General features: G+C 41.4%; 1 pseudogene; it reads right to left on the bottom strand.

The window, feature by feature from the left end:
* Positions 1-3,914: 3,914 nt before the first annotated feature.
* On the bottom strand, positions 3,915-5,726 carry LOC101680780 (annotated as a pseudogene).
* Positions 5,727-10,884: the final 5,158 nt, after the last annotated feature.

The following is a 10,884-nucleotide window of genomic DNA, read 5'->3' as shown; positions in this document are numbered from 1 at the left end:
TCTCACTACCCTGACGTCACAACCTGAGCTGAAACCAAGAGTCAGTGGCTTAACTGTGCCACCTAGGCACCCCCCACTTCATTATTTGCTCTTATGTATATTACTGCAATAGCAATTTGTGTTCATTTTCTAAAAATGCATTACTGTAGGACATGGAGGACTCTTTGATAAGAGAACACAAAATTCCCCTTTCACAATTTGTACCAATTATAGTTTCACCAGCAGTGTACTATAGTGCTTAATTTCCACACTTTGGTCAAATATTCTCCACCTTTTTAATCTTTGCAAAAGATTAGGTCTTTTGCAAATCTTCAAAAGATGTAACCTTTTAACAGAATCTTTAAAAGAGTTTATCTTTTGCAAAGATTAAAACGTGGATGAAAAGTTGTATTTCCTTTTATTTTCCATTTATTTCCTTTCCTTCCTATCCTTTTCATTTTTATCTCCTCAGATGCTGAGGGTTTCTTCTTGGTCATTTGATTTCTTCTGTGAATTGCTGGTTGTGTTGTTCTTTTTTTTTTTTTTCTTAAGATTTTCATTTATTTATTTGAGAGAGTGAGAGGGAGAAGCAGACTCTGCTATCTAGAGAGCCTGACCCCATCTCAGGACCCTGAGATCACGACCTGAGCTAAGGCAGACACTTAACTGACTGAGCCACCCAGGCACCCCTGGTTGTGTTTTTCTTTTCTTTTTTTAAAAGATTTTGTTTATTAGACAGAGAGAGACATTGAGAGAGGGAACACAAGCAGAGGGAGTGGGAGAGGGAGAAGCAGGCTTCCCGCCGAGTAGGGAGCCCGATGTGGGGCTCCATCCCAGGACCCTGGGATCATGACCTGAGTTGAAGGCAGACTCTTAACCAAATGAGCCACCCAGGAGTCCCTGGTTGTGTTTTTCTTAGTGCTTTTATAACTACATGCTGATGTCCCCACTATTCAGAATTAACAAATGGCTCTAGAATTAATAAATGATAACATTTTATAATAGAAGTTTCTAGTATTTTTAAAATTGAACTTTTTATGTTGAGATAATTATAGATTCACATGCAGTTGTAAGAAACAATACAGAGAGAATCAGTGTACCCATTATGTTTCCCCTATGGTAACATCTTGCCCACGTATAATACAATATCACAACCAGACTATTGACATTGATACAGTCAAGACACAGGACATTCCATCACCACAGGGATCCCTCATGTTGACTTATTATACCCACACTTTACCTCCCCGTTCCTTCACTCCATCTTTCACCCTAGACGGCAAGTAATCTGTGCTCTCCGTTTCTATAACTTTGTCATATCAAGAATGTTATATAAGTGTAATCACTCAGTGACTCAGTTCACTCAGTGAACCTTTTGAGATTCACTTTTTCCATTCAGTATAATTCTCTGGATATTTATGCAATTTATTGAGTGTTTCCACAGCTTCTTTTTATAGTAAGGAGTAACTATTGCACACAATATATAGAGATATAATTCTGAGATACCCACAACTGAAAGGGTAACAACTGAGCTGTTAAAGGAGCAGAGATTTTGCGTTTTACTGAAGGTAAAGTAGTATACATTCAGATTAGTGTGTTATAACTGTAAGATGGTAGATATCATTCCTATAGTAATCACATAGAAAATAACCATAGGGGGCACCTGGGTGGCTCAGTGGGTTAAGAGTCTGTCTTCAGCTCAGGTCATGATCTCAGGGTCTTGGGATCGAGCCCCATGTTGGGCTCTCTGCTCAGCAGGGAGCCTGCTTCCCCCTCTCTCTTTGCCTGCCTCTCTGTCTACTTGTGATCTGTCTTCCAAATGAATAAATAAAATCTTTAAAAAATAGCCACAGAATATATACTAAAGGAAATGAGAAAGGAATTTAAATGTTTCACTACTAAAAAATTAACTAAATGCAAGAAGACAGTAAAGGCAAGACATGAGGGACAAAAAAAGCTATAAAGCAAACAGAAAACTAATAGCAAAATGACAGAAGTAAGTCCCTCCTTATTAGTAATTACTTTAAATTTAAATGGATTAAACTCTCCAGTGAAAAGGTAAAGATTGGCAAAACTGGTAAAAGCCATGACCCAAGTATATGTTGTCTATGTACAGGAGACTTGTTTTAGATCCAGACACACAAGTGAAAGAATGGGAAAGGCTATTCCACACAAACAGTAATCAGAAGAGAGCAGGGCGACTGTACTAGTATCAGACAGAATAGACTTTAAATCAGAAAAGGTTACAAGATATGGTAATGGCACAAAGAGAGACACATAAATCTATGGAACAGGATAGAGAGCCCAGAAATAAACCCCACTTATATGGTCATTTAATCTATAGCAAAGGAGGTAAGAATATATGATGGGGAAAAGATAGTCTTTTCAATATATGGTATTGGGATAACTGGCAGCTATAGGCAAAAAAAGAAACTGGGTCATTTTCTTACACCATACACAAAATAAAGTCAAATTGGATTAAAGACCTAAATATAAGACCTAAAATCATAAAATTTCTAAAGGATGATGTAGGCAGAAATCTCTTGGGCATTGGCCTTGGAAACATATTTATGGAAGGAAATGGAAGGTAAAGGAAACAAAAGCAATAATGAACTGCTGGGGGGCACCTGGGTAGCTTAGTGGGTTAAGCCTCTGCCTTCGGCTCAGGTCATGATCTCGGGGTCCTGGGATCGAGAGTCCCGCATCAGGCTCTCTGCTTGGTGGGGAGCCTGCTTCCTCCTCTCTCTCTCTCTCTGCTTGCCTCTCTGCCTGCTTGGTCTCTCTCTGTCAAATAAATAAATAAATCTTAAAAAAAAATGAACTGCTGGGACCATGTCAAACTAAGAAGTTTTTTGCACATCAGAGGAAACCATCAACAAAATGCACAGGCAACCTACTGAATGGGAGGAAACATTTACAAATTATATATCTCATAAGGTCTTAATTTCCAAAATACATGAAGAACTCATACAATTCAACAGCAAAAAAACCCCACAAAAAACCACCCCCCTAAACAATCTGATTAAAAAATAGAGAACCTGAATAGACATTTTTCCAAAGAAGACATACAGATGGGCAACAGACTCATGAAAAGATGTTCAACATTACTCAAGATCTAGGAAATGCAAAACAAAATCACAATGACATATCACCTCACAGCAGTCAGAATGGCTAGATTCAAAAAGACAAGAAAAAACAAATGTTGGTGAGGATGTGGACAAAAAGGAACTCTTGTGCACTGTTGGAGGGAATGTAAATTGATGCACCACTGTGGAAAACAGCATGGAGGTTCCTCAAAAAGTTGAAAATAGAACTACCCTATGACCCAGCAATTGCACTACTGGACATTTACCCTAAAGGTACAAACATAGTGATCCAAAGGGGCACGTGCACCTGAATGTTTATAGCAGCAATGTCTATGATAGCCAAACTATGGAAAGAACCTAGATGTCCATCAACAGATGAATGGATAAATGAATGGAGATTATATATATAATATATTATATATATATATATATATATATATATTGCAGCCATCAAAAGAAATGAAATCTTGCTATTTGCGACGATGTGGATGGAGCTAGAGGGTATCATGCTTAGTGAAATAAGTCAATCAGAGAAAGACAACTATCATATGATCTCCCTGATAGGAGGAAGTGGTGATGGAACATGGGGGGTTAGGGGGGTAGGAGAAGAATAAATGAAACTAGAGGGCATCAGGAGAGAGACAAACCATAAGTGACTCTTTTTTTTTTTCCTCATTAAACTTTTGTTTTAATGGGTCTCAAAATTCTGTGACAGATTTTTGGTCAAGTTGTTTCCATTAAAAAGTACTGATTTTAAAAACTAATAACTTAAAACTGCCACACACACACAAAAAAACAAATGGTCCACAAAACATTCTCCTTTCCTTCTGAAGGTTTTACAATGCATTGTTATCATTAACCAGTCTTTTACTATTAAACTTAAATGGCCAATTGACACAAACAGTTCTGAGACCGTTCTTCCACCACTGATTAAGACTGGGGTGGCAGGTATTGGGGATACTATTCATTTAGCCTTCTGAGCTTTCTGGGCAGACTTGGTGACCTTGCCAGCTCCAGCTGCCTTCTTGTCCACTGTTTGATGACACCCACAGCAACCGTCTGTCTCATGTCACGAACAGTGAAACGGCCCAGAGGAGGATAGTCAGAGAAGCTCTCAACACACATAGGCTTGCCAGGAACCATATCAACAATGGCAGCATCACCAGATTTCAAGAACTTGGGACCATCTTCCAGCTTTTTTCCAGAACGATGATCTATCTTCTCCTTCAGCTCAGCAAACTTGCAAGCAATGTGAGCTGTGTGACAATCCAGCACAGGTGCATATCCAATTTGGCCTGGATGGTTCAGGATAATCACCTGAGCTGTGAAGCCAGCTGCTTCCATTGGTGGGTCTTTTTTGCTGTCACCAGCCACATTGCCACGACGAACATCATTGACAGATACGTTCTTGACATTGAAGCCCACATTGTCCCCAGGAAGGGCCTCACTCAAAGCTTCATGGTGCATTTCAACAGACTTGACTTCAGTTGTAACATTGACTGGAGCAAAAGTGACCACCATGCCAGGCTTAAGAACACCAGTCTCCACTCGGCCCACAGGGACGGTACCAATACCACCAATTTTGCAGACGTCCTGGAGAGGCAGACGCAAGGGCTTGTCAGTTGGACGAGTTGGTGGCAGAATGCAATCCAGAGCTTCAAGCAGTGTGGTTCCACTGGTATTCCCATCTTTACGGGTGACTTTCCATCCCTTGAACCAAGGCATATTAGCACTTGGCTCCAGCATGTTGTCACCATTCCAACCAGAAATTGGCACAAATGCTACTGTGTCGGGGTTGTAGCCAATTTTCTTAATGTAGGTGCTGACTTCCTTGAGAATCAGCCTCTTTTTTTTTTTTTTTATTTTTTTTTTTATTTTTTTTTTTTAAACATTTTATTTATTTGTTTGATAGTGAGAAAGAGAGAGAGAGAGCACACACACAAGTAGGGGGAGCAGCAGGCAGAGGGAGAAGCAGGCCCTCTGCTGAGCAGGGAGCCCGATGCGGGGCTTGATCCCAGGACCCTGGAATCATGACCTGAGCCGAAGGCAGACACTTAACGACTGAGCCACCCAGGCGCCCCAGGTGCTGACTTCCTTAACGATTTCCTCATATCTCTTCTGGCTGTAGGGTGGCTCAGTGGAATCCATTTTGTTAACACCAACAATTAGTTGTTTTACACCCAGTGTGTAAGCCAGAAGGGCATGCTCACGGGTCTGCCTGTTCTTGGAAATACAGGCTTCAAATTCACCAACACCAGCAGCAACAATCAGGACAGCACAGTCAGCCTGGGATGTGCCTGTAATCATGTTTTTGATAAAGTCTCTGTGTCCTGGAGCATCAATGATGGTCACATAATACTTGCTGGTCTCGAATTTCCACAGGGAGATATCAATGGTGATGCCACGTTCACGTTCAGCTTTCAGTTTATCCAAGACCCAGGCATACTTGAAGGAGCCTTTTCCCATCTCAGCAGCCTCCTTCTCGAATTTTTCGATAGTTCTTTTGTTGATCCCACCACATTTGTAGATCAGATGACCAGTAGTGGTAGACTTGCCCGAATCTATGTGTCTGATGACAACAATGTTGATATGAGTCTTTTCCTTCCCCATTCTGGTTTAGGATGAGCGGTGGTTTTCACGACACCTGTGTTCTGGCAGCAAACCCGTTATGAAAAAGCCATAAGTGACTCTTAATCTCACAAAACAAACTGAGGGTTGCTGGGGGGAGGGGAGGTCAGGAGAGGGGGCTGGGGTTATGGGCATTGGGGAGGGTATGTGCTATGGTGAGTGCTGGGAAGTGTGTAAACCTGGCGATTCACAGACCTGTACCCCTGGGGATAAAAATACATTATATGTTTTTTAAAAAAATAAAAAATAAAAAATAAAGATTAAAAAAAAGCAGGCAACCTACAGACAAAACAACAACAACAACAAAAAACCAAACCAGATCAAAAAAGGACTGCCATACAGGCCAGAGGTACCTGGATGGCTCAGTTGAGCATCTGCATTTGGCTCAGGTCATGGTCCCAGGGTCCTGGGATTGAGCCCGTGCTGGGTTTCCTGCTCAGCCAGGAATCTCCTTGTCCCTCTTCCTTTCCCTCTGCCCCTCTCCTTGTTTGTACACACATGTTCTCTCTTTCTCTCTCTCAAATAAATAAATAAAGTCTCAAAAAGAAAAAAGAAAGAAAGAAAGAAAGAACTTACTGTGCAGTCCATAATTCCATTGTTGGTGCCCAAAGAAAATGAAAACACTTTTTTGAAAAGATATGTGTACCTCTGTATTTATCGAACTGTTATGTACAATGCCAAGACATGGAAGAAACCTGTGTCCATCTATAGACAATGGATAAAGAAGAAGTGGTATCTATCTATCTATCTTCATATATATTCATATATATGTGAATATCACTCAGTCTTAAAAAAAAGACTGCAATCTGTGATAACATAGATGGACCTAGAGGATATTATGCTAAGTGAGGTAAGTCAGACAGAGAAAGATACCATATGATTTCACTTATATGTGGAATCTTTTGTTAAAAAGAGATTTTATTTATGTATTTATTTGAGAGAGAGATAAGGAGAGAGAGAAAGAGAGAGCATGAGTGAGGAGAAGGGCAGAGGGAGAGGGAAAAGCAGACTCCTTGCTGAGCGGGGAGCCCCATGTGGGGTTTGATCCCAGGACCCTGCGATCATGACCTGAGCCAAAGGCAGACGATCCACCAACTGAGCCATTCAGGTGTCCCTTAAAGATTTTATTTATCAGAGAGAGAGGGAGAGAGAGAGAGAGATCTTGTGCATGAGTTGGGGGAGGGGCAGAGGGAGAGAGAGAGTGAGAATCCCAAGGAGGCTCTATACCCAACATGGAGTCTGACTCAGGGCTTGATCTCACAATGCCAAGATCATGACCTGAGCTGAAATCAAGACTTAGAGATGCTTGATTGATTGAGTCATCCAGGTGCCCCTGTAATAAGTCTTTAAATCAGGTAGTGTTGGTCCTCAAACTTTTTTTTCTGTTTCCATATTCTTTTGGCCATTCTAGTGCATTTCAGTATGAAGAATCAACTCGTTAATTAAAAAAAAAAAAAAACCTGCTAGGGGATGTCTGGGGGGCTCAGTCCATTAAGTGTCTGACTCTTGATTTTGGTTCAGGTCATGATCTCAGAGGTCTGGGATTGAGCCTTCCTTATCCATTGTCTATCGATGGACACAGGTTGCTTCCATGTCTTAGCATTGTACATAACAGCTCGATCAATACAAAGGTATGTGTCAGGCTCTGTGCTCAGTGGGGAGTTGGTTCGAGGATTCTCTCTGTCTCTCTCCCCCTGCCCCTGCTCTCTCTCTGAAATAAATAAATCTTAAAAAAAAAAGGAGAGAGAAAAAATATGCTGGGATTCTGATAGGGATTGTGTTGAATTTGTAGACCAAGGTGAGGAAAACTGATATATATTTTTTTAATTTTTAGATTTTATTTATTTATTTGAGAGAGAGAGAGCGAGAGAGAGAGTGCGCAAGCGAGCGAGCATGAGTGGGGTGGGGGAGGGGTAGAGGGAGAGGGAGAAGTAGGCTCCCGGATGAGCAGGGAGCCTGATGAAGGATTTGATCCCTGGACCCTGGAATCATGACCTGAGTGGAAGGAGATGTTTAACCAACTGTGCCACCCAGGCGCCAACAACTGATATCTTTTTTTTTTTTAAAGATTTTATTTATTTATTTATTTATTTATTTATTTGATAGACAGAGATCACAAGTAGGCAGAGAGGCAGGCAGAGAGAGAGGAGGAAGCAGGCTCCCTGATGAGCAGAGAGCCCGATGCGGGGCTCAATCCCAGCACTCTGGGCAGAGGCCTTAACCCACTGAGCCACCCAGGCGCCCCAACAACTGATATCTTAACGTTATTGAGTTTTCTGGTTTCTGAATACTGTATACCTTTTTGTTCATGTAGATCTTTAATTTTTCTGAGCATGTTCTTATGTAGTTTTTGGTTGTTTAAATCAATCAATTAGCATCAGATAATTCAGTTTCTTTATTGTACATGTTTTGCTACTTATTTGCGGTTAATTACAGTGAAAAATGGAGACAACAGGAAAGTGACACATACCACTTCAACTCACTATGCATTTGCCAGAGCTAATGGTATGTTCCCACCCAGCTCTAAGGGGACCAGGAAATACAATTCTGTTATCCATCTGGAAAGGAAGAAAACCAGAAATATTGGGTGACCATCACTGAAGACTATTATAATACCCTTTGTGGCTATCCAACAGCCATTCTCCATCCTTTATTACTTGCCAAGAGAACCCCAGTCCTGTCTACTCTCTTCTGGGTGATATCTGCTTTAGGAAAGACGGGACCTCTCATGGCAATCCCATTCCTTCCTTTTTGGGACTAGGACATTAACCATGTTCTGGGTAAGAGATGTAAGGATGTCTATTTCTGGAGCTTCTGGGAAGGTTTTTCTCTCTCTCTTAAAAGAAGACATCAGACAATGGGCACTTATCTTTGGTGGCGAGTTATGATGTGATTACTTTAGAGCTGCAACCAAGAGGGGGAGTGGTGGACACTAAAGATGACAGAATGGTAAGCTGGACAGATGCTGGATGATTGAAGGCATTGGTGTGCCATGTTGAAATGATTGGTCCTGGAACCACCCTACTGGTAGACTTCTTGTTAGAAGACAAGAAATGTCCTTCCTTTGGGCCTTTTTTGGGCTTGGGTTTTCTGTCAGGTGAACTGAGAAGCATCTAAATATACCAAACAGCTGAGTCATGAGTTGGGAATTGTGGTAAGAACTTCATCTGTGTAAAAGTAATGTAATCTCATTTCATCCCCATAAGAACACTGTGCCCTAGGTGTTATCATATCCTTTTTGTGGGTAGAGAGATTAAATCATTGCATGAGACCACACAACTTTAAGTGGTAAAAAGAAGGACAAAAGCTTTTGGTCTAGTCTATGCAAAGAATAACTTGACATCATTTGTGAATATTCTATACCTTCCCTACTTTCATTTTTCTCTGAAGCATATGTAAAAAGTAGAATTGCAGTGTTTCACCTCAAGAACTCAGAAATTTTCGGGCGTTTGGGAAAATACCAGAGAATGTAGAGCTGATTAACCTTAAGATTTAGTGTTATCTAACTTTAGGTAAGTATTCTCTTTTTGTTAAAAGATTTTATTCATTTATTTGAGAGAGATAGCGAGAGAGAGAGAGAGCATGAATTGGGGGGGGAGGTGCGGGGGAGAGGGAGAAGCAAGCTCCCCGCTGAGCAGGGAGTCTAATGTGTGGCTCAATCCCTAGACCCCGAGATCACCACCCAAGCTGGGGCAGACGTCCCATGGACTGAGCCACCCAGGTGCCCCAAGTATTTTTTTTTTTTTAATTTGGATGAATGTGTTCTATACATCAGCATCAGCAATACAAGCATTTAGTTATTCATTTAAAAGGAAAGGAAATGAATGACAGGGTGCCTGGTGGCTCAGTCAGTATCTGCAATTCTTGATCTTGGGGTTGGGAGTTCAAGCCCCATGTTGGGTGCAGAGATAACTGAGAAAACACAAAAAGAAAGGAAAGAGTGAAAAAAGGAACACAGCATGAAGTCAATGCTTGATACTTACATATTATAACATAGTCACAACCATCTTATGAGTATTTTTTTTAAAGATTCTAATTATTAGGGAGAGAGAAAGAGAGAGAGAGCGAGCGCACAAGCAGGGTGAGAGACAGAGAGAGAGAGGGAGAAGCAGACTCTCTGCTGTGCAGGGAGCCTGACATGAGACTCCATACCAGGACCCTGGGATCATGACCTGAGCCAAAGGCAGATGCTTAACTATCTGAGCTACCCAGGCATCCCCATCCTAAGAGTATTAAATATACCTATTTACAGAGGGGAAATCTGAAGGTTAGAGTAAATGGTCAAACCAATAATTGCTGGAACTCTGTTGTTATGGGATAAGATTGAAAACAGTTATGCGCCTGATCCATTATAAAATGTTTTCTCACTACATACTTGGTATGCTCAGATATTATCTACTATCTGTTTTGTCTCGGAATGAAGCTGGGCTTCATCATAGCCTGGGCCAGCTTTCTATCTCTACCTCATTCGTTACTAGTAGCATGGCCTTGGGTTAGTTATTTTATTTTATTATTTTTTTAAAAGATTTTATTTACTTATTTGACAGAGAAAGAGATTACAAGTAGGCAGAGAGGCAGGCAGAGAGAGAAGGGGAAGCAGGTCCCCGACGCGGGACTCAATCCCAGGACCCTGGGACCATGACCCGAGCCAAAGGCAGAGGTCACCCAGGCAGCCAGGTCAGTTATTTTAATCTCATGCAGCCTGCTTCTTCATCTGTATTATCTGTATCACGAGGTGATATAACTACTTCATATGGTTTTGTGAAGCTTGGGAAAATAAAGACAGTGCCCTGGGCTCTTTTTAAAAAAAAAAAAAGATTTTATTTATTTATTTGACAGACAGAGATCACAAGTAGGCAGAGAGGCAGGCAGAGAGAGAGGAGGAAGCAGGCTCCCCGCTGAGCAGAGAGCCTGATGTGGGGCTTGATCCCAGGACCCTGGGATCAGGACCTGAGCTGAAGGAAGAGGCTTTAACCCACTGAGCCACCCAGGTGCCCCGAGTGCCCTGGGCTCTTAATTAGCGACAGATATTATATTGGCATAGCTAAGGAAACTATGATACACAGAGATCAAGGTAGTAGTAAATGTTCACACGGTTCAGTGATATCTGTGCTGGGGCCAGAATATAGAACCTATTTCTGCAACAGGCAGAAGACATGAACAGATATTTTTTCCAAGGAAGACAACCAGA

Source organism: Mustela putorius, unplaced genomic scaffold (assembly GCF_011764305.1).
Source record: "Mustela putorius furo isolate JIRA1106 unplaced genomic scaffold, ASM1176430v1.1 tig00003923_pilon_pilon_pilon, whole genome shotgun sequence".
Taxonomy (NCBI): Eukaryota; Metazoa; Chordata; class Mammalia; order Carnivora; family Mustelidae; genus Mustela; species Mustela putorius.
The sequence above is the reverse complement of the archived record's forward strand: the minus strand, read 5'-3'. Positions and strand labels throughout refer to the sequence as shown.